We start from the raw sequence: 24,466 nt of genomic DNA, 5'->3' as shown, positions 1-24,466 counted from the left end.
GGCCAAAACTATCACACTCTGCAGAGAAACCTAGAAAAGTGAAGACTGAAAATAAGTCTCCACACCCTCCTACCATCTCAGTGAGTTCTTGACTTGGTGCTTGGAGCTCCCCGTGTACCTGTCAATTGTTGGGGAGAGGAGGGTTTATTGACCAGTTTATGGGCTACTCAGGCCCTTTCTCTCCTCTCCTTTGAGTCATTTCAGTTTATCAGCCCAAAGGCTGGACAAGGGAAATAAACTTTCCCTGTCAATTTTATGACATAATCTATCAGTTCTTTGGAAAGATTTAGCAGAGGAATAATTTGAAATGATTAGTTGGTTTGTATTTGTTGTTGTTGTTGGATTATCTATGAATTTCATCGTTCACTGTATACACATACAGAAATCACATGGGAAAAGAGAGACTTTTTTTTTTTAATCTAGTAGAAAAAGCAGAAGGAAATAGAAGTATATATTTAGCAAGCCTCTAGGGGAAGGAGAACCTTCTGTGTTGAAATGATAGAACAAAACAGAAAGGAAAAAGAGCAACTAGCTTAACTTCATAGTTAAAAATATTTGTTTATATATAAATCATATATATGCACATAATATTTATAAAATACTTGTAGCAAAGTTCTGTCTTGTGGAGACATCAGAAAATTTGGAGACAAGAAAAACGCCCTGTTGCTAATATTTCAGTGGCAAAGAGCGTGAGAAGGTAATTCACCAAAGAGAAAACACAACTAGTTCACCATTTAGAAGAAAGTCATGCCTCATTAGTAAGGAAATAATTACAAATCAAAATAATGAGGTGCCATTTCCCCCCAAGAAAACTACCTAAAATTTTACCTAGTGCTGTTGAGGGCATGGTGCTATTGTTGCTGATGACAACATTGGTTAATGCAGCCATGTTGGGAAGGTATTTGGTAAATATGAATTGAGAGCCATAAAAATGTTCATGTTCATGTTCAAGACCCAGCAATTCCACTCCTAGCCAAAGGAATCTAGTCTAAGGAAATGATCATAAACACTGTATGTATGGGGAAAACATTAGATGCCTAGGAACGCGACAGCAGCCGAATCACAAATACCAACGCCTAAACTTTCAGTTACAAGGGACTGATAGACTACATTGTGATGCATTTACCAGATGAAACATTATGAATCCATTAAAAGGCTGGGGAGAAAAAAGTGAAGGCTGGGAAGACTGGATATTACCATGGGAAAAGGAACGTCGCATAATGTTAACGGGGGAGAGGAGGAAATTTTGCTCAAAGCAGTATATGATAATTACATAGATTCATACAAACACACACATAAATTAAAACATGTAAAAAGGCAAGATGAAAATCCACTCTAACACTGTGACACAGTGTTGCTCTGAGGATGATTTTTCTTCTTTTCCAAATTGTCTGTATATTGTAATGATTGTAAGTGTGGGTTTGGGGATCAAATAATCTTGGGTTCAAATCCTAGTTTTTTCCCTTGTGTTATCTTGAGGAAGTTATTTAATCTAAGCTTTAAGTTTCCTCCTCTGTAAATTGAGAATTTTCACGTCTACCTCAGAGGAGTGTTATGAGAAGTAAACGTAATACGGGAAAAGTGCTTGTCGTCGCGCCTAGAACATAGTAAGCTTTAAGCGGCAAATTTTATTATTGTAGTTATTATGATTTAATAATGCAAAGAACTCTATCATTTTAGAAACCTGCTGAACCCCCTAGACTGGGAAGAATACCGTGAATCCAAACAACACTGTTTTTTCTTTCCTGCCCTCCTTTCTTCACAGACAACCACCAAGAGAGATTGTCAAAGAGTTAATTTTAGAAGGGGGAAAAAAATGTTTGCTTTGCTTAATGAATGTGAACTTCCTCATTTTTCTGGTTTGTTTTTCTTTCAAGTTGTTTTTATATCAACACCACCCGGGCAGGATGTGCCAGGTGACAAGACTGTGGGAAATCGTACATGGAAATAACTCTCCCATTTCACACGCTGAGATGCCAGATCTCAGGGGCGCCGAGGCTGGCTCACCCACCACGCCCAAGATTTCTGGGTCCCCCAGCCCTGGAGGACCCCTTTACTGTCCTTCACACTCTTAAAGGACAGGGGGACTTTCTCCCCCCGCTGAATACTAGCAGCCACTAGAGATTTTTGTAGGATGCTCTAACCAGAAACCCCAGTTAACACTGGGCTCAGAGAACCTGAGTGAGGCTGAGTGTGTGTGAATGTGTGTCTGTGTGTGTGTGTGTTTTGGGTGGGTGGGGACTTCATGAGAAAAACTAGCTAGGGGGTAGGTGAAGGCAGAACCCTAGGGAGTTGTCAAGGGCTGCAGCAAATTACATTGGATGGACATCTCTTCTCCGACCAAGATCTGTGTACAAGGAAAGCCGTGAGCTCAGGAATCTCTCTCCCTGATAACTGTTTCCTATCCTTCATTCTCTTTAGTTAGCCCTCCTGTGTCCACCAGGCCTCCAGTGTCTCCCGCTTCTCGAAGTCCTCAGTAAACGGCCCCCACTTCCCTCTCAGACTGGCTTGGGCTCCACTGGTGATCATTAGCATTGTGGCTTTATGAGCATTCTTAGTACCCTCCCTCTGGTCTTCCCAGCACCCGGGTCAATCTAAACCCCCATTTTCCCCTCTCTAACACCAGTCACTCTTTGAGGAAGATCTCACAACCGTGTCCAAGAAGGAGACTACAAACGATCTTATTCCATCTCAGTGGAACTACTGGCCATCTCTTACCCAGCCTAGAATTCCCCGTGGCCCTGCCCACAGTCTCCCCCCGCCCCACTTCCTTTCCTAAGGCAGCTGCTTCCTTTTCTAGCTGCCTCGAGCTCACGACCCCACTTCTGTTCCCCCAGTCTTGTTAGGTGCCCTGATATCCTAATTCAAAGAAAAAACAGACAAGTTGACACAAATTCTCTAGATTCCATCCTCCTTGCCTTCAGACCTTACCTTTTCCTGTTTTCCATCGGTCTCCGAAGAAAAGTATCCCCTTGCCCAGCCAAGAATAACTCCTTTTTCCTTGTGCAGAAGAGCACCTCCCCATCCTGACTTGTAGCTTTTCCGGAGCTAATGTGTAGTGCGTAATTCACTCCGTGCCAGCCACAGTGGCAATATTTTATCTTCTTTAATATTTATAACCACTCTGAAAGGCCTGCTCTAGTATCACCTTCATTTTAAAGGTGGGGAAACTGAGGTGCAAAGAGAGGAAGTAATTTTCTCCAGGCCACCCAGGAATGATCAACTGAGTGGAGTTTGAACCCAGGCTCTCTGGTTCCAAGGCCCATTGCCCTCTCCCCTGGTTTTCTCAGGGAACTTATCCCACCAGCCAATTTATTTCTCTAACCTCTTCTCTCTCTCCCTCTCTACATATTCAAATTCTCTCTCTTCCTAAAAGAAACAATTTCTTCTTCCTCTTCCTCCTCTAGGCTCTCTGAGTGCCTCTGATTCCAAATCGCCTACAAAATATGCAACATGCTCGCCCCACTTCCCGACTGCTATTTACTCTGTACCCTCTCAGTCTGGCTTCTTCCCCCACCATGCCCTGAAACCAGAAGACCCTGTGGCAGGTTATATTTTCTAAGACGTCCACGAGATTTCCCATCCCACGTGCTCATCTCATCTTGTCATGGTGACACCCCTTTCATCCAGAGATGGGCTTTATGTTCCCTCCCCTGGAATCGGAGCACCATGTGACTATGGCAGAACTGGCTTTACGTGACTTTCCAGACTAGGTTATAAATGGGGATACAGCCTCCACCTAGCCCTCTTGAGACGTTCATTCTTGGAATCCAGCTGCCGTGTTGTGAAAAAGCCCAGCAGCCACATGGAGAGGCCACGTGTACATGCTCTGGCAGACAGCTTGCCTAAGGTCCCAGCCAACAGCCAACATCAGCTGTTAAGGAAGAACAAATCTGACTCCATATTTGATCTGTTCCTTTAGCTCTAACCCTGTGCTGTTTCCTGTGCTTAGTAATTCTGCTTCTGCACCTTTTGTGAAAGAATGTTGCCTATAGCCTGAAATAAACAGGCTAGCCCATTCTCAAGGCTCTGACCTTTAAGGGTGTAACACTTTCCCATTCATATAAAGATAAAAAGTTGCAGAACAGAAAATAACATTTCTCTTGTTGGAGGTTTATAGGAACACCATGATCTGACCTATGTGGACAGCTGCAAGAACAAAGGAGTCCGGCACTGAGAAGTTTGCAGCAACCAAGCACACCTCTCCCCTTTTTAGTATAAAGGGAGCCTGAATTCTGACTTGAGGAAGATGGTTCTCTAGGACATTGATCTGCAGTCTTCTTGGTCTGCTGGCTTTCTGAATAAAGTCGTTATTCCTTGCCCCAACACCGTGTTTCCTAATTTATTGGCCTGTCATGCAGTGAGCAGAATGAGGTTGGACTCACTAACACAACCAGCAGACATGTGGGTGGAGATGCATCCAGACACTTGCAACCCCCAGCCTTAGAGTCTTCCTGGTAAGGCCCTGACATTGTGAAGCAGAGTCAAGCTATCTCTGCTGAGCCCTGTTCTAAACAGTGAGGGTAATGAAATAATTGTTTTAAGACACTGTTTTGGGCTAATTTGTTATATAGCACTAGTAACCAGGATAGACCCTAACAACTACCAAGCCTAATGGTATCTTTGTGGCAGTCGTCCCTCCAGATTTGTCTTTAGCACTTGACCTGGGCCTTTCCTTTCTCCTTAAATTACTGTTTGATGACTAGAAGAGACTAAGAAGATACAACCAGATGCAAAATGGGATCATAGATTGGCTCCTGGAACAGAAAAAAAGTGACATGTGGAAAAAGTGGTGAACTTTGAATGAAGTCTGTAATGTAGTTAATAGTATTGTACCAACGTTAATTTTCTGATTTCGATAAGTGTGCTTTGGTTATGTAAGTCATTTTAACTGTGGAAAGCTGGGTGAAGGGAAGATGAGAATGCTGCACTTTTTTTGTTGCAACTTTTCAGTAAGCCCAGAATTATTTCAAAATAGAAAGTTAAATAATAACAAGAATGACATGCAAAATAATGAAAATGTTTATGAAAAACTCTTCTCACTTGGCATCTGGGACTCCAGTTTCCTTGTTTTCTCCTTCTCTGATTACTCTTTTTCAGTCCCCATTGGTAAATGTATACTGTTGCCCACCCTAGGAGCTGATGCTACCCAGCATTCTATTCTGTCCTTCTGCTGTTTCTACACAGCGCTAATGTTCACAGCCACGCCCATGACCTGAAGGGCACCTTGCCTAAGCTCTGGACTGAATACCCCCCTGCCTCCAGTATTCGAGATCCACCTGGGTACCACTCAGGCAAGACAGTTAATTACTTCTCTCCTCCTCTGACTGTACCATCTGGTTCCTCTTGCTCAAGCCCCCATCTCAGCAAGTGACCTCTCTATTAACTCTGTGGCTCCCAGTAGAAACCTCAGTTCCCCTAATGCAAATGACCCAACCACCTAAATTGTTTTCAAATTTGGTCATCTCCTCTCCACTCCCACAGCCTGATCCTTGTCATCTCTTATCTAGAATAATGCAATCATCTTCTAACTGGTTTTTCTGCTTCTTGTCTCTTCCCTCTGTCTCAGCTTAATGAGTGTCACCAAAGATTATTCTGAAGCACAAATCATGGTCCTGGCACTTTGATGACTCTGGCTTTTTGGAACGAAGTTTGACCTCCATAACATGGGATCCAAAGTCTTTCTCAAAACTGGTCCCAGGTAGCCTGTCTAACCTCATCTCCTACCAGCCTTTTCCCCATTCCCACCATCTTAAGTCCCAGATGCTTACAACCACTCCCCAAACTTGAAAGTGTTCTTTGCTCCCTGCAAGCCTTTGATCAGACTGTTCCCTCTGCCTGGAATGACTGGTGAAATCCAAGGTGTCTTCTAGACCCCGTTCACATGCCCTCTCTTCTAAGAATTCTCTGATGCTACCAGGCAGCTTTCATCACTAATCTTCCTGCACTTTTTCTCTAGTAAAGTGTTTATCAAATGCTATTATTTTCATATCCTAAAATGTGAATGTCCAGAGAACATAAACTCGAATTTATCTACCACTGTATTTCTCTATAAATGTTGAATGAATGAAAGAATCAAATAGATATATAAATGGGTGAATGAATGGATGAATGGATAGGTGGTGGGTAGGATGGGTGGGAGATAAGTGCGTTGGTGAGTTGAATGGCTGGTGAATGCTGAATAGAAGGAGGGATGGACAGGTGGTGGTTGATGGTCAGATAGTGGGCATGTGATTGGATGGATGATGAGTAGTATGGATATGAAATGGGCAGCAAGTGGGTAGGAGGATGGATGAATAGGTGGGTGGGTAGTGAGTAGGTGGATTGGATAAGAGAGTGGTTATAAGACAGTAGATGAAAGATGAGTGGTGAGTGGTAAATGTATGGGTGGAGAGTGGAATTTTAGGTAGATATCAAGAAAAACCTTAGAAGAAAGTGAAAAGCCTTTAAAGAGTTATGTGCACTGAGGTCATGTGGCTGGGAGGCAGGTTGGGCTCAATGTCCACTCAAGGCCCAGCTTGCCAACCTAACCCCTACACTTGAGGATCTTGAGGCAGGGACCTTAGCTGGTCATCTCTATCTTCCAGAGTCTACCACAGTTTCTGCCTTGTTCAAAGAGGCTTAATAAATCTTAGTCTAATAGAATACAATTCTTCCCTGACAATATCCTTCCTCCAGCAACTAGAAACATAGAGCTTGAAGAAATGTGCTTCATTTAGTTCAGGGGAAGAGTCTAGCCTGTCCTTGGTCCAGCCCAGCACTACCGCCTTGCTCTCCCTTTTTCAATACAGACCAAGGGTCCTCCCTGAACTTCTCTGGGTGCAACCCTGTCATCTATAAAATGAATCTTGGACTAATTCAGTTCTACCAGCTTGACATCTCTTGATTCCAGGATCCTGTAGTTAGGGTGAAGCCCTAACCCAATCAGACTGGTGTCCTTAAAAGAAAAGGAAATTTGGACACACAGAGAAACCCCAGGGATGTGTGCATGCACAGAGAGAAGGACATGTGAGGACACAGTGAGAAAGAAGCCATCTGCAAGCCAAAGAGAGAGGCCTCAGAAGAAACCAAACCGGCTGACACCTTGATTTTGGACTTCCAGCCTCCAGAACTGTGAGACAAGAAACATCTGTTGTTCTAGCCACCCAGTGTGTGGTATTTTGTTCTGGCAGCCTGAGCTGACTAAGACACCACCTTTGCCTGTTTGGCTGTTTAAACCAAAACTAGTTGCGGAAGGAAGTGTGTCATCTGGGGTACTAGTGTCTCTCCTACACACCGACCCTGCTTCTCCTCATGAGTGTTAAGAAGAAATGTAGGCTGCCTGAACCTGGAACAGATGCCTACTACCCGTCAACATTTCCTCTAAAACTCTTACACCCTTTCCCCATCAGATTGTCCATACTGCTACTGCCAATTGCATGGGTCCTTTAACCAGGAGAGGACAAAGTATTTTGTAACAAAAATAGCTAACGCTTCCAGTAGCACCTACTTGGTTCCAGGCACGGTTCTAAGCACTGTGTGCATGTTAAACCACCTAAGCTTGCAAAGTAGGTTCTTTTATTTATCTTTCACAGTGAAAACTGTAATGCCCTCTCCCTTTCGAGAATGAAGGATTGCTCCCCCCCCGCCTGCTCTGCTGGGAGGGCTGCCTTCAGATAAACCTAGGCTATCAAGTCTGCAGGAACGTCTCAGTTAAAGAGTCAGGAACTCTCATCCAATGACTGGTTAATGCAGGGGTATAAAGGCTGGACCTCCATGCTCCAACTCTGAGCCATCCCAGCTCCACAGCTCCCCATGAGGTCAGCTGAAGCCTTTGTTGAGATTCCATCACATCCTGACTTCCTTCCCTTCCCTTCCATGTCTTTTTTAAAAATTTTTTTTTAAATTTTGGGGGGAGTAGGTAATTAGGTTTTCATTTCTTTATTTATCTTAGTGGAGGTACTGGGGATTGAACCCAGGACCTACTGCATGCTAGGCACACACTCTACCACTGAGCTATCCCCTCCCCTCCTTCCATAAGTTTTGATCCCAGGAGCCTTCATAACCTTTCTGCATGCTAATCTCCATCTCAGGGTCGGCTTCCTGGGAAACCGAACCTTCAACACTCTACTTTTACAAATCAAGAAACCCAGGTCTAGAGAGGTTATGCAATTGTCTGAAGGTCACACCATTAGCAGCTGATAGAACTGGGACGTTAGCCCAGGCAGTCTGGCTCCAGAACCCGTACTTTTAACTACATAATCCTGTTTGGTGGGTAGCTGAGTGCCAGCCCTTTCTAGGATGGAAGCGACCTAGAGAAGGTGGCAATCTGGACTCTCACCTCCTGCCTCCTCGCAAGGGCGAGCAAGATGGATTTCCTCAGGGGTCCACCAGGGCTCTGTTTTCCTAAAAGGCAGCCTGACAGACCACCTATGGAGGCTCCCTCAACACCTGCAGCCCAAGTGGCTCTTTCCAGGCCAGCAGTTATGAAGACAGCCTCCCTTCCTCTGAACTGGCCCTCCCTGCTGCTGCCCAGCTCATGGAGAAACACGGCATAATTGCTCGCCTTGTAGAAGCGAACTGAATCAGCGCCCCTTTGCTGACAGCGTTAGTGACAAGTGATCGCATCAGGACACTGGAACAGCAGCCAGGACTCGGGCGCCTGTGTTATTTACTGGTCCATCATGTATAATTTCAGAGTTTAATTTTATCTTCACAAACTTACAGGTGCAAAATGCAGGATAAAGTTCTTTAAGGGGCCCCTGTGAGAAACCAGGCAATGCAGGTCCTCCCCCTACTCCCCTCCAAGAGCTCTCAGGGTGGCTCACTCAAATTAAATCATTATTGAGGAGGAATAATCCTGGTAGGTTCAGAAAATCAGTTTTAAATTCAGCCTGCTAGCAAAATTCTGAATGTATTTACTTTCTAGATTTCATTTCTCCATCCATATTAAAGCTCCGTGGCATTATCAATTATGGGTTTATTGCAAAGCACAATAGGATTCAATCTGGAGGAATGCCTCAGGGTATGTCTTAGGAGGACGATAAAGCTAATAGTAATGGGTCTACAACTTCTAAGGCTAATTTTCACAGTTACAAATTTCATAAATAAATAGAAGGCATGTCAGTTTCCAGTCACCCTGCTTGAGGTCTCTCATGCTGATAAAACAGGACCTTCCATCGCTTCCATCTGGGGGGCTTCCCGTTTGAGTCTTGGTCGGCTGGTCTGATCCCCTGAGGAAGGGAAAAGACGGAGTCCTTCGGGACCCCCCTCCGCTGCTCCTCCAACCAGGTCAGAGCTGGTCTGGATGAAAATGGACACAAAAGCACAGCCAAGCCTAGAATCTGGGAGGCCAACCATACAGCTTCAGCCCAGAATCCAGCCAAACTCCTCTACTGGGTGGGATGAGCTGTCATGCATGAGTGCTGCAGTGCTTAAGCCAGGCTTCAGGGCTCCAGGCAGGAGGGAGCTGTGTCTGATACAGTCTGGGGCCTCTGTTGCCCTTCTGGAAAAGAGCAGGGACAAGGAGCTGGTGGTGTAAGGGGGTTATCAGGGCACTCCTGGCTATTCTCAGCCAGGTGCCTCTGATATAGGGAGGGTGGGCCTTACCCCCTGCCTCTGTGATGCCTGAACTCTCATACCGCCCACCTGGCCTGCCATGTGGTACCAGACTCTCTGGTCCCCAGAGTCACAACCTCTGGTTAGCCTCAGCTAGTGGTGGTCAGTTTCCTGTGAGCTCTCAGACTCACATGCAGCTGGTAGCATCCCACCTCAGGTGTGGACCTCCAGTCTTTCTGCTTTCTGCCCTAGGGTTTCTCTGACACCGCCACAGCCCTCTTGCCCAGTGCACAGGTGAAATCCAGAAGTGCAAGGTTAACACCTGAAGAAGCAATCTTCAACCAACTGGGGAACAAGAGCCAAGGATAAATGCCCCTGCCTCCCTCCTTTCAGGTGGACAGGTCCAGAAACATCCTATATACTTCTCAGAGTGGCCCAGCAGGGCCAAACCCTGGTTGCTCAGGTTTCCAGAAGGGCAACAGAGGCCCCAGACTGTATCAGACACAGCTCCCTCCTGCCTGGAGCCCTGAACCCTGTGATAGCAACCTTAACACACACTTACAATGGCTTTCCCCCCTTCCCCGTCTCTTTTGCTGCTTTCTCTTTCCTGATTCTTGAGATCATCTCTCAAATGAGTGCCCTGCACCCAAGTCTTATTCTCAGGTTCTGCTTCCAGAAGAAACCAAACTAAGACAGATGTGCATCATTGGATTCGCTCTTTTAAGCAGGATAAAGGCAGGGCGTCTTCCCACAGCTCTTGTAAAAATACCCATGTATAACTTAGTGCGGGAGAAAAAGTCCTTTCCCTCTCTCCTATTCATGTGGAAGTTTCATCAGGGGAGTTATTTGTCACCTGGGAAGGCAGGGAGAGAGGAAAAGCAAGAGATGGAAGATTACTGAGGGGGGAGGGGGTGGGGGGGACAGGACAAAAAAGGCCCTGGGGAGCAGGACTCAACAGGAGTGACAACAGCAAGGGCAGGCAGCCGGGAGTGTACCCCAGGTTGTGCGTGTGCACAGATGCGTGTGTGTCTGTACTGAGGGCTGCACAACTTCCAGGCAGCATGAAAGCAGACCTTCCGGTGAGGAAGACCCCGAGTCCTAGGCCAGTGTGCTGGGGTAGAGGCTCTGTGGTACACACTTCGCCTGGGACTCAGTTCTGACTGGACACAGCTTCTGTCCTCGACAGTGACCTCAGATGCCAGGAGGGCCCATGAAGTTGCACAGGTACAGCTGTCCCAGATGTGGGAGATGAACAGCAAAGCCAACACAGAGATCAGTCAACAGATGCCTCAGGAGCCTTTAAAAATTCAACTCAGTCGGAAAACAACATCTATTAATAAGTGGCTGACATTTCTTAAGAGCTCGCTATGTGATGGGAACTGTTCTAAATTGTTTGCCACATGCTGGCTGTTTAATCCTCATGACAACCTTATGAGGTTGGTACTATTGTTACCCTCCCCCATCTATAGATGAGGAAACTGGGGTACACAGTGGCAAAGTAACTTGTCCAAAGTCACGCAAATAGAAAAGGGATAGCCTGGAATCAGAATGTGAGCAAGGCAAGGTGTTAGTGCTTCAGAGACGTAGATGTCATATGAGACAGATTTCTGGCATTCAAGGACTCTAAAATTTATTAGGGGAAACAGACATTTACACAAATAACAGAATATGAAGTGAAATGAAATAATCCCCATAATAGCCTCTAGGGTACCATCCTCTGTTAAATAGTCTCTGATTCTATGGTTTATGTCTCATTGCAGCTTTTATAGAAGCAGGTGCTTGGAAGTTTTGGGGTGGATGTGCTTAGGGTCCCAGGAGTGGATGAGGTTAACTTGATGTACTCATTCAGAGGAAGTCATGCCTCCTTGATGCTGCTCGGAACTGTGCTGTGATCTGCCTTCAAGGCTCCCTGCTGAATCACCCCCATCATCTCAGGTTTCTCTCGTATGTGCCTTCTTTCATTCAATCATTCTGTAAATCCGTGTTGAGCCCCTCCAGCTCCTATGTGCATACCCCCCACTTATTTTAGGCAGCACAAATCTCCGGTCAGGCCCACTAGATAGGCTTCCCTGTGTCTATACCGTGCTGGGTACCTGCTGAAACTGCAAAGGTAACTAGATTTGGGGCTAGGGTGGCTCTGATAGGTTATGCGCAAAGTGAATAAGTGAAGGAAGCCCTCTGAAGGGAGAGGGAGCCTGGGTGAGGCTCACAAAGAGAGTCCAGCATGAAACAGACCACATGACCCCTGAGAGAGTGAGACCTTTGGTTTCTGAATTTCCATTTCTAGTTCCACACAGTTGCTGTTCTCTATTTCCTGCTCTTAGGATTTTGTGAGACATGTGTATTCACAAGTAAACCTCCTTCTGGGAGGCAGCTTGAATGGCTTTCTTTTTCTTTACAGGCAGAAGAATCTTTTTTTGTTATTTATTTTTTAGACTAAATAGAATTAACTGTCACATTATGGTATACTAACAAATAATAAGAAAACATATTACAGAAGAAGGCAGTGGAATGTGCATAATAAATATGTGGATAAAATGTTTTCTTCTAAACACAGGAAGAATGGATGCAAACATATAAAGTCAACATCCAGACACCATGATATGGTGAGTCAAAGGGGATTAATGAAAAATGTGCACACAAGGACATACTAATTGTAAATCAATGCCTAGGAAAACATTAACTTCTCAAGTACAAAAAACTTTCTTCATTCATACATTAAAAAATTATTCATTGGCACCCATTATCTGCTGGGAACTTTGTTAGATTTGAGGAATTTGGAGTTGAATTTGTCATAGATGATGCCCTCAAAGTGCTTACAGTCTAGTTTTAGAGAGAATAAATTAGGCAGACAATAACAATAAAATCCAGAAATTTGGGAAAGTGTAGCAATAATACATTACAAAATTAGTATAAGCTGGAAATGAAGGAAATGAAACTCCCAAGGTGCCAGGATCAAATAAAAAGTGAAGCCAGCACAATAAATCCATAAATTGATGCTGTGGCATCCAGGAATTCTACCACAAAGAATATAGACTTTAGGAGCTAGGAGTCAGAGTTTGAACTTGGATGGGGAGGCAGAAAATATGGTTGTGGGCACTCATAAAATGGGAGAGCTGAAAGAGAGAGATTTGCATAAAGCTGATAACTTATGAGGATGAGAAAGGAAAGTAGACAACTTTGCCATCAGTCTGGGATAGTGGCAAATATCCTCTTCTCTTTCCCCAGAGCTCTAGGTAGTAAATAAAAAGCCCTCAATGAGACTTCAAAGCCCTATGGAGTCTAAACTTACCCTACATGTATGATGTAGGAATTCCTCAAACCATAAAATTACAGAAAATCTGGCCTTAGAAAGCCAATGCAAAAATCCTCTGTGGCAATGCTGGCACATTCCAGAGTGACAAAGACTCCCATCCAGCCCACTGAAAAAGCCTGTTGAAGATGACTTCACAATAAAACACATTACAGACCATGTGAGGACATAATTCAGCATGAGAGAGAGTTAGCAGAAAAACAAGTAAGCAAATGAAAATTCCTATAAGCATCCCAAGAAATTGAGGTAACAGAACAACTGAGTGAGACTGTAAAGACCTTTAAAATAATTAAATCAATGAAATATATAAAAGTCATCGTGAAAGGATATGACACTATATTAACATAAAAAGCAGGCATATTCAAAAAAGCAGCAAGTGAAATTTCTGGGAATAAAAAAGGTGAAATTAAAAATTCAATGGATGAGTAATAACAAGGACCTACTGTATAGTACAGGGAACTATATTCAATAGCTTGAAATAACCCATACTGAGAAAGAATTTGAAAAAGAAGACGTGTGTGTGTGTGTATGTGTGTGTGTATATAAACTGAATCATTTTGTTGTATAACCTGAAACTAACAAAACATTGTAAATCAACTATACTTCAAATTTTTTTTCCTTAAAAAAAATCAATGGATGAATCAAACAGAATAAAAGATGAAGCTGAAAAGAGAATTTCTGAACTTCAAGGTGGAGCTGAAGAAATTACCTATAGTGTATAGTGAGATAAAGTGATGGGAAACATAAAAGAGGGGTTAGAGAAAATGGAGGATATAATGAGAAGATTCAACGTGTATCTAATAGTCTCTAGGAGTAGAGACTAGAGAATGGAAGGATGTGGCTAAATTAGAAACACTCATGGCAAAGAACTTTTCCGAGCTAATGAAATCCACTAATCCTCAGATTCAAAAGCACAGAGTCCTGAGGGTAAGTGAAAATTAATCCACAATTAGGTGCATCATAATAACAAAGACAAAGAGGAAATCTTATAAACAGCCCAAGAGAAAAGGAAACTTATTTACAAGGAGCAACAATTGAACAACAGCAGCAGATTTTGCAACAGCATAAGTAAAGGAGAGAAGAAACAATGGTCAAAAAATGGGAAAATAACTGTCAATTCAAAAATTCTATACCCATCTAAACTATCATTCAAGAGTGAGGACAACAGTGATCAAACTTAGCATTACTCATGGTGGGTCCACATCGGCCTCCTGATATGATGCAATATGAAATAGGCAATGTTGCCTATGAGGTATCCTTGACAAAAAGATTTAATCTGAAAATAAAGGGATGGGGGACTCTTCTGGATTTAAAGGGATTTAAGAGACAAAATGACTAAATGCAGTATGTGGTGCTCAGGTTGAGTTCTGAATTAAACAAGTTAGCTGTAATAGACAATTTTTGGAACAACTGGAGAAATTTGAATATGGACTAGATATTAGATGACATCAGGGAACTACTGTTAATTTTGTTTAGTTTGTATGTGAGTGGTATTATGTATATGTTTCAAAATTCTCTTTTTTAAGAGATGCATATTGAAGTACTTAGAAATGTGTATTAGTCAGAATCAAGTGGGATAACAGAAGAAAGTTTAATAAAGGAACTATTCACAAAAGTATGGTCAGGATGTAGGGAAACCAACAAAGCATGTTGAAGCCTGGAACTATAAGAGTTCTCAATCACGGGTCTGTAGGGAAAGAGGAGGGAGCAGCTACTCAGACCGGGAGAAAGAACTGCAGTTGTCACTCTAGAAGATTCCCCTGACAGAAGCTGTGGACTTCAGTGGAGAAACACAACCACTGCCAACTGTTGGGCCATCTTCTAATCTTCTCCTGGATCCTCTTTAGTCAATTAGTCAAACTCAACCAAGAGCCAGAGGGCAAGGGAGTCTCAGGAGTCAGTCCCTAGAAATAATTTTCTCCAGAACAGAGCAGGATAAAGAAAGGAATAGGGAAAATAAAAATATTCTGCACAGGATAAAAGTGAGGATTCCTGTTATCTACTTTAAAACACTTTAGGAAAAAATAGATAAGCAAATACAGCATATGCTAACAATTGTTCAATTCAGAAGAAGAACATGTGTTTACTATTTTTCATACTTCTTTGAATATTTGAAATTTTTCATAACAAAAAGTAAGAAGTGAGGGTGAAATAAATATAGACATTTAGAAACAAAGTGAGAGAATTTACACTTATGATCATAACTGAAAGAATTAGTGAAGGACTTACTCTGAAATGGAACTCAGAAATTAAACCAAGAAGGACGTGATAGAATGCTAAAAGCAATGGCAAGCAATGACCTTGGAAAACAGGTGAGTCGAACTATACAAGCATTAACCAGAAAAAATAGCTGGAAATTACAGATCAATGGGTAAGGTAATAGTGAAGACAGAGGAACAGAGAAGAGGACATCTGAAGTAGACAGAAAAGGAGGAGAGTTGAGGAAAACTTCCTGAGAAAGGAAAGGGTGACAAATTGACCTGAGTTTTAAAGGTCAAATAGGAGTGACCAAAGAGGATCAGAGGGAAGGACAAACCAGGCAGAGGGAATGTCACAAGAAAGAGCAGAGATGGTTCCCAGGGTACATCAAATCTGATAAACTTGGATGGAAGGATACCTTTGGGGATGGTAGGAGAAGTAAGTAGGTAGGAACCACAGCCCAAAGGATCCGTTAAAAGTCAGATCTCAAGGGGCCTAAGCTAAAGCTGAGGGAGGGGGTCATGGAAGAATTTTATGCAGAGAAGTGACCTGATCAGATCTGCATTTTAGAAACAAAACTCAAACTCAATTTTGGAGGTCTGATTGGAGAGTTCAGAGGGAAGGAAGAGGGCAATTAGGAGGCCACTGCAGCAATCAAGGTGAGGTGGGATGAAGGGCTGAACTAAGGCAGTGGCAGTGGTGATGGAGAGGAAACGGACTCAAAAGAATGTCAAGAGGTCAAATGAATAAGACTTGGTGAATGATGGGATGGGGGTGGCGGGGAGGGGTAGTGAGAGAGAGCCAGGAAGCCAACCTGGCCCTCGGCTTTTGCCTGGGTGACTGATCTATGCTGGTGAAATCAGGGACTGTGAACCTTCAGAAGGAGCATGTTGGAAGGCAAATTGATGCCTCAGTTTTGTTCAAGTCTAAAGACCTAAGTCAGAAGCTATGAACTAGGCAGGGAAACCACGGACATCAAGTCCAGATTTAAGACAAGGAGAAGGTGGAGGGAAGGTCGTGCAAACCTTGTCTATTCCTTTTATCAGGAAGAAAACCTTTCCCAGAGTATGCTCCCCCACCCCCGCATGCACACACACAGACAAACAGTCTTATTGACCAGATGAATTGGGTCATGTGATATTACTAGCTTCCCAGGAGTCTGGGAAAATAGAGAAGAAAATTGTCTTAATTAGCTTAGACAAATCATGATCCAGTGCCTGGGGATGACGTATTGCTCCCAAACAAAATTGAATTTCTGTTAGAGAGGAAGAAAGGGGGGTGGGTGTTAAGCAGACAACTAAGAGTGTTTGCCCCACACAATCCTAACTCGGCTGGGGTTTGGTAACTCAGGAAGATGAACTGCAGGGAGAAGGAGGTGAGCTTCCACCAGATGTCCAGCTCTGAAACCTAGAGATGGAGACCAGGAGATTCTTTGCTTCCTGCTCAGCCTGTTGAGTGTGGGAGATTGGCTCCAGATCAGGGCACATCCAGTGGAGGGGTAGCAGCAAGGGTGACTGAAAACTTCCTGCCTCAATAGATTGTTCTAGGACCCAGGACAGTACCAAATATGCAGCTGGGAAGTTTGATGAGCCCAGTTGTAGGGATTCAGGGAAGCAGTGAGGGTAAGCAAAAGAAAACCAAGTCAATGTAAGGTTTTCTATTAGCTGCAGCTAAATAATCACTCCTAAGTGATGCCATGTGTTACAGCTTTAGTCTCGATCTGAATTTCAATGTCTATTAACACATCCTATCCCCTCAAGATCTTGGGTCTTCCTTGTTTTTGCTAATCTACAACAGGAGTCCTGTCCCCAACCTGAGCCGGATGCCTGCTGCCCCTCTTTCTGGGAACCACTTTCATGAATGTAACCTGTCTGCCTTGACTGCCCAGAGTTGCTGTCTCCAAACCCTTCATAATGTGCACCTGGTTTCATTATAGGAGAAATTCCCTGAGGAAGAGTAAAGACGGTATCTCTCATCCATCTTTCCAACTTCCTTAGTGTTTCATACAAAGTTCCCCACAAAGTGTTTGTTGGATTCAATTCTATTAAGTTGAAAAGGAATATAATTTAGCGGTTATGGGAACTGCCTCCAGATTTGAACTCTTCCTGGGTTCAAATCCCAGCTCTGCCGCCTGCTGGCTACTTGATCTTGGGCAATTGATGGTGTTCTTTGAAGAGATAATAATGGTACTTAACGCCTTAAAGATTGTTTTGAGGACATAAAGCACTTAGAACAATGCATGCCACATAGAAAACACCAGGTATTTGTTCTTAATTAAAATTACAGTTGGGGGTGGGTTGATGCAGTTAAGGCTGCTCCCGGGGAAAGCAGACCTAGTTTGGCTTCATTTTCTCCCACCACCCTTTCCTTTCTTCCTGTCTCCTTTCTCGGAAACCTCTCCCTCACTTTCCTGTGTTCTTACTGTCATAGACTAGCTGGTCCTGCCTTCCAGGTCAGTGACTCCCGCTCCAAATTCCTCTCCTTCCTCGACACCTTCTAAACCTCTTGCTCCAGCTACTTGTCACAGAGGGAAAGATCTGAGCCACTATTTCATTCCAAAATATTTAAGGCACTGTTTTGAGCTAATTTGTTATGCGGGGATCCACACCAACAAAGGGGGATTTACCATACCTATCAACAGCCCCTCTGCTCTCTTGGATCCATTTCTTACCCTTTCCCCACTGTGTCCTATATCACAGGGAACTACATTTCCCAGACTCCCTTGCCCTCCTGCTTTCAGTTCAATTTGGCCAATGAGAATCACTAGGGGCAGGCAGAAGGGAAAAGTCAGGGTATTTCACCACCTCACACTCTGCTTCCTGTAGTATCTCTGGCCATAGAGATAACCCAGCTGCTCCTTCTGTGGCTACAGCTCCCTGGAATGCTTCCACCGTGGTTCAAGCTTCCCCTGACAGCCTCAGCTCCTGGTCTCCATAAAACCCCCTCTTCCTTGTGTCCCCTGAGCCCTCCAAGTGGTAGCAGCTTCCTGCTGTTGCTAACCTCTGGGTTGCCTGATTATTCTATTTGCCCCTTTCACTTTTCCATCTCCTGTAACAAAGTCCCTGAATTAACTTGAAAGACGTGCCAAAGTTTCTGTTTTCTTGTCTGGACCTTGACTGATATACACACGTTATACCCATCAAATACACACACACACACACACACACACACACACACACACACACACACACACACACACTCATCAAACATACATATGTATATATATACTTTAGGACAAAAATATGCACAGAACAGGACTGCATATCTTTTTAAAACAAATTCAGCAAGTTACACATGAAGCTTGCTCATGGCTTTTGGCGTTTGTTTCCCTCTGTGGCTTCCCAGAAAAGAACCATCACCTCCAGTGTTGTAGCCTGCCACCGGAGGTGACGCTCAGGTCACCCTCTGATCCCACAAGTGAGAACAGTGCCCTGTATAAAAGGCCACAATTAATTTTTATTGCACATACATGTGGGGAGATACCTGCTTGGCCTCCGTGTGAGAGTCATAACTCTCTTAAATTGATGTGTCAGCGAACTAAAACTCAATATTTTTTTTCACACAGTATATTTTACAGTCAGAGGCCCTTCCCTAATCGGAATAAAGCAATTTGGCTCCCTGTCATCGCTCACTGAAAACATATGAGCTGGTTGGCATTTCTAGCAGCCCAGATTTATCAGGGTCTCTGATCGAGTGCACAGGAGGTTCAGGGCTGTGGCATGGACAAAAGTGGATTTTTTATGACAGCATTGTGCTGCATCTCTGCATAGATAGATTTATCCCTATATTTCAGAAATATTTGTACTGTCTTTAGTCCCAAATCTACTTCAGACTGAAATGATTCCACGTGGTTTGCATGAGGGCTTGGGGTCATTCTTTCTGTACCTTATAAACTCTAATTTCCAGCCTATAAAAAAAGGTCCTCAGGTTGCCCTCTTCAGCATCACAGGATTCTGGAGGCTCAAGCTCTGAAATGCTAAGTCTCCTGCATGGCGGTTGTCTGCAAGCATTTGTGTAGGCCAAGGACAGGACTTTTGGAGCCCTGGGGCCAAGGCTTTGCCCACAAGGCCTTGTAAATCTGTAGCAGAACAGAGAAATCTCCTACATAAGTGTGACCGCCATGCTCGTAGTAACTGTAGCAGGCAGTGACAGTGCTGCCTTGGGTTCCTTACTGGTGTTTCTGGGCACCCCTCCGGCTTCAGTGTGCTTTTGCTCCTGGCTGCCTACACCGGCTCTCCTCAGAACACTGTCCTCAGGCAACTGCAAGCACTCTGCCCATACTCATGGAGAGCCAGATATGCCTAGAAGTTGACATCCCCCTGTAATGGACCTTAGCTAATGCCTGGTGGGTGAGAGACTATGAAAACCCAGCTCCCTTGCCTGAAGTCCCGACAGAATCCGAGGAGTAGCACACACTCCAGAGCTCCCTGGTGGGATCAGGCTGATGCTGGGACTTTCTCGACATGGAACCCTTACTTGGCTTCCTTGCCCCCTTATCCTGCTTCTCCCACGTCCTTTCTGCCGTCCCCGGGGAGTAGTTCCTTAATAAATCGCTCACACCTGTATCCTCATTGCAGGGTCTGTTTCCCAGGAACTCAACCTTAGGCAGTAAGCGTGTTAAAAGTTCGTCATTCCAATCTCATATCTGATGCTGCAACATTCTTTCCAAGTGCTTATCAAGCATCTACTTGGTTACTTCTAGAGATGGGCAATTCATCAGCACCTATGATAGAAAACCCATGGTGCAGGCAACTCCCTGCATCAGAGAATCATTGAACATAAGAATTAGGAGTAGCCTTGGAAGTCATCTAGACTAACTAGTCTCAATCTTGATATAAGGATGTTGTTAATTTCTCCTCCCACATTCCTTCAGCACACTTGAGTCACTTGATGTCCTGGACAATCTTGGGCACGCTAACAGCTTCCCATCTCAAGAATACAGAGAAAACTCATATCGTGGGTGCAACCTCAAAGGGTGGGTAAGTTGATGCCCAAGGAGGGATCCCTCGAGAGTGGGAGATGGGATTTGGTGCATCAATGCCTGAGCCTCCCTGTCCTCCAAAGAGGAGATTCCGAGGCGTGAACCACATGTTGTCTCACATGGCCTGCCACCGGATTGGACTCTAGTTGCCCTGAGTGGTAATTCGCTCATGAACTCACATTTATTAATTTCTCTCCTTTCCTTCTATCACTCTCCCTGCTTCCTCACTTGTGCTTCTTGAAACCACCACCCAAATAAATGACCTACACCCAAGTCCTCCACTTAGCATCTGTTTTAAGAGGATTCAAACTAAGACAGGGGCCCAGAGAAACTTAAGGATTTCTGTTTCTTTCCCCTGGAAAGTCCATCCTCCCACTAAGTGAATTTCCCATCCCTGAACATCCACTGCATTGGCAGAGCTGGTTCAGTATACGATCATGAGTCCCAGCTCTTTGAGCTCCAGGCCAGGGCTCTCGACTCAATTCCATGACACATGCATTCATTTTGTTGAGTATTTAGACTATAGTTCTATTTTGTTCAGTAATGCATTACTTGCAACTTCACTCAATATATAATTTTTAGAATCCATTTGCATAAACATAGGTTTGTATACATTTACCTCATATATATTTTCTCAGGACACATTTTTTACACCATGAACTGGATTGCTGCGTTGGTTCGTGTTACTTGTGTTACTAATAAGGGGGTGAGTCAGGCCTCCTGGCTGTCAAGTCTACAAACATTAGCCCACTGTGGCCACAGACAGCCCTACTAGGATCCCCTAAGAGCTCAACAGAGAGACTGCTTGATGCCATATGGCTTTGACTGCCCCCCACTCTGCTGTAGCCCTTTGTTGAACCCCTGGATCTGGAGAGCAAGGCTGGGTTGTGGAAAGCCATAGGATTCCATTGCTTCCCTGGGTTACATCCCAGACTAACACATGTCCATGTGTCATCCTTTCCTCTGCCCCAACCAGCTCCTGCCATGGTTCCTTGGGTATGGAAATGGCCTCTTTTATGACATCAGCCATATGGGAAAATTCTCAAAAGGTTGCATCCCAAGGGAAGGTCAAAAGACCCTCATCATTCACATGCAAAGCCTTCTAACTTCCAGGCTAGGCACAGTCAAAGGCCACCTGCCCACACTTGGGCCGGATAATGTCCTTGTCCTTCACTCATCTCTACCAGTCTTCATCCTCCCCAGAGGATAGAGGGAAAAGAGAGAGAGAAGCCTTGAGCTCCCCCTAGAGGCTACATGTTTCCACTTACTGTTTTTTCATCAAGCGTTGGGGCTCCTGAAGAATAAAGATACTTAACTATTGGAGAACAGGGCTATGTTGGGGCTACATATTGATAATACATACAATATACACCTCAGAATGACATATCTTAACCTGCCATAATTAAAAATAAAATATGAAATGTATTCTCTGTTCTATGCTTAGAATTATACTTATCAAGAGTTTCTCAGTAAATACTACCACCATTTCATTCTTGAATAGCAAAACTACATTTGATTGTAAATTGGAAATAAAGTAATCTGGATGACTACTTTGTAAAGGACTAAAGAACAATACTGCATATCTTCTCTCCTACTGCTCAGGGTCCGTGTAAACGGGTGTGACCATCTTTACTCAGCCACCATTTTGAATTCGAGAAGAAGGAAATCAGGTTAAGTGTGAACTTTACTACTCCATGTGGTCAGCACAAGGCCAAAAAGCACTTCTGTGCAGGCAGTACAGCAACAGAAACAAACCTTGGATACTCACATTATGTTTTACTAGGTTATCTGGAAAGTAAGACTCTTTATGGCCTGTATGGCCTATAAAACGATCCAATTTGAATTTAGAATTCTGTACTTGAACTATAAGCGCAACTACTGAGATCCTGACTGACCTCAATAAAGTTGCTTAACGTCTCTGAGCCAGAAATTCCTTAATGGTGATGTGGAGCTAATTGTATACGTGATGCCAAAGTGAGCACCATGTGGAGCTAATTATAATGGCTCCACATCTCACAAGGTGGCTATTGATGGAGATGCAAGGATGCACAGAACTGGAAATCATGACCCACTCAAGCTCAACAATGAATGGGCTGTTTCTACTGAGGGGCTACGGTAGATATGCCAGTGAGAAGGCTGATTTGGGGTCTAAAGGGAGGGGACCTGATCATAGAACATGTTTTCCTTCACTTAGCTTGTACTGCTCTTTCTGAGCAGAATCTTGGCTTCGATAGCTAGCTAGCTAGATAGATAGATAGACAGACAGACAGATAGATAGATAAAGATAAGATATATGATTGTCAGATAGACAGATGACAGATAAACATTTGACTGCAATATCCATACGGACAGGAATTTGCTTGCTTCGCTCACTGCTGTGAACATGCACCTAACATGGAGCAGTTGATTCACAAATATTTATTAAATCAATTGCTTTGCTATCTCTTGTGTACTTGTCTCTCCAGTTCCCACAGCTGGAGCCTGCATGTTTTCTAAGAAAGAAGTGAAAGCGGCCGGTGAGAAGTGTGCACCAGGTCCTGGCAGAACAGATGGTCATCTCCGGGCATGGGGCGGTGTGTGGGTCCTGGGACCATGAACAGAGGGGGCCCTCAGAGGAGAGAGGCTCCAGCTGGACATATTTTTCTTTACTGCTGGAGTGGAGGATGAGGATTCAAAACTGTGAGCACAGGAATGTCTGGGGTCAGATGGGGACTCAGAATGGCTTCTCCAGGTGAGCCTAAGTGGTGCTCCACTGAGTTCATACATCAGTGCCCAACCTGGTCCCCTACCAAAGGATCCTGGGTCAACCCAGCTCCAAACAGCAAGTGCTAGAGTCTGGGAGTCTCGTACCCAGGAAGAGCCTCCTTGGGTCAGGATGCTGTATTCTGAGAACACCAGAGGCAGGAAAGTAGGTTGACACTGTGAAATGTTTACTGCAGATCAAACAATGGGGCTGGAGAAATGGTTCTCATTTCCCATAGACACCAGACTAGAGGGGGTTCAAGAGTCAGGGGAGGAGAGGAAGTGAAGACAGCAAATATAGACAACTTTGTAAAGGAATTTTACTATAAAGAGGAAGGGAGAAATGAGTGGTAGTTAAAAAGGTATATGCATCAGGGAGGTTTATTTTTTGGATGGCAGGTATTACAGCATGTTTTTATGCTGATGGAAATGATTCAGCAGGGAGAGAAATGCGGAAGAAGCAGGAGAGAGAGGACAGAATTGCAGGAGCAAAGCCGTGACGACACAACGGGGCATGGGATCTAGTTCACACTTGGAGGAGCTGGCCTTGGGTAGAAGAACACACAGTTTGTTCATTTTATCAGAAACAAAGGCAGCTTTGTGAATACAACTGCAAGTAGGTGGACAGATATGGTGGCGGGCAGTAGGAAAGTTCTGACTGCTTCCCTCTCAGGGTACTAAGAAACAAGGTCAGCAGCTAAAAAGAAGGGTAGGGGAGGAACTGCTGGAGGCTTGAGGAAAGATGACAACGTAGGAAATAGTCATCTCAGGGAGAAGGGAGAGTGAGTTGACTGGGGGAATGGGGTAGCATTGCCTGGCTGCACTGAAGTCCCACAAGAGGTCTGCTGTCATAAATTTCAAGTGAGACCGGTCAGCAACAGTTGGATGTTTTTCACTGGCCACCTGCAGCTGTTTAGGGGCAGGGTTGGAAGACATGGCAGGCTGGAATTAAGCAAGGCTGAGCTTGCTTAGCAAAGTCAAGCAAAATGATGGAGTTGAGAGAAGGTACAAGGAGTTGACAGTATGTATAAAGAGTTGTACATATGGTGGATAGATTGTGGAGTCTAAAAAAAGGTGGAGAGTGAGGAAATGAAGGGGATAAGGAGCAGTGAAAAGTTGGAACAGTAACAGGGCTGGGGGACTTAAGGAAGCTCAAGGTTGGCTGTGCCTAAGCACTGGAGAGAGTGAGCTGGGATGATAGGAGGTAGGAATATGGGAAGCTTGAAACTGAAGTTTGGGAATGGAGCAATCCTTGGTAATGAGACCTTGGCAATGACTGAGATGGAGGTGGTACAGACCACAGGAAATGAGGATGTCAAGGAAATGAGAGGCCAGAATGTTGGAAGGACTCTCTATGAATGTGTTGAAATGACCAAGAATGAAAGTCGTGGTGGAGAGTAAGACAGTGATCCTGCATCCAGATGGCCAACAGGCACATGAAAAGATGCTCAACATTGCTAATTATCAGAGAAATGCAAATCAAAACTACAATGAGGTATCACCTCACACCAGTGAGAATGGCCATCATTCAAAAGTCCACGAATGATAAATACTGGAAAGGGTATAGAGAAAAGGAACCCTCCTACACTGTTGGTGGGAATGTAGTTTGGTGCAGCCGTTATGGAAAACAGTATGGAGATTACTCAAAAAACCAAAAACAAACTTACCATATGATACAGCAATCCCACTCCTAG

The 24,466-nt window shown here is 44.2% G+C and overlaps 1 long non-coding RNA gene across 1 annotated transcript in view; it reads right to left on the bottom strand.

The window, feature by feature from the left end:
• LOC123615184 (uncharacterized) overlaps window positions 1–24,466 on the bottom strand; it is a 309,115-nt gene that overhangs the window by 115,312 nt on the left and 169,337 nt on the right. The window lies entirely within an intron of this gene.

This window comes from Camelus bactrianus, chromosome X, assembly GCF_048773025.1.
Source record: "Camelus bactrianus isolate YW-2024 breed Bactrian camel chromosome X, ASM4877302v1, whole genome shotgun sequence".
Lineage (NCBI taxonomy): Eukaryota > Metazoa > Chordata > Mammalia > Artiodactyla > Camelidae > Camelus > Camelus bactrianus.
The sequence above is the reverse complement of the archived record's forward strand: the minus strand, read 5'-3'. Positions and strand labels throughout refer to the sequence as shown.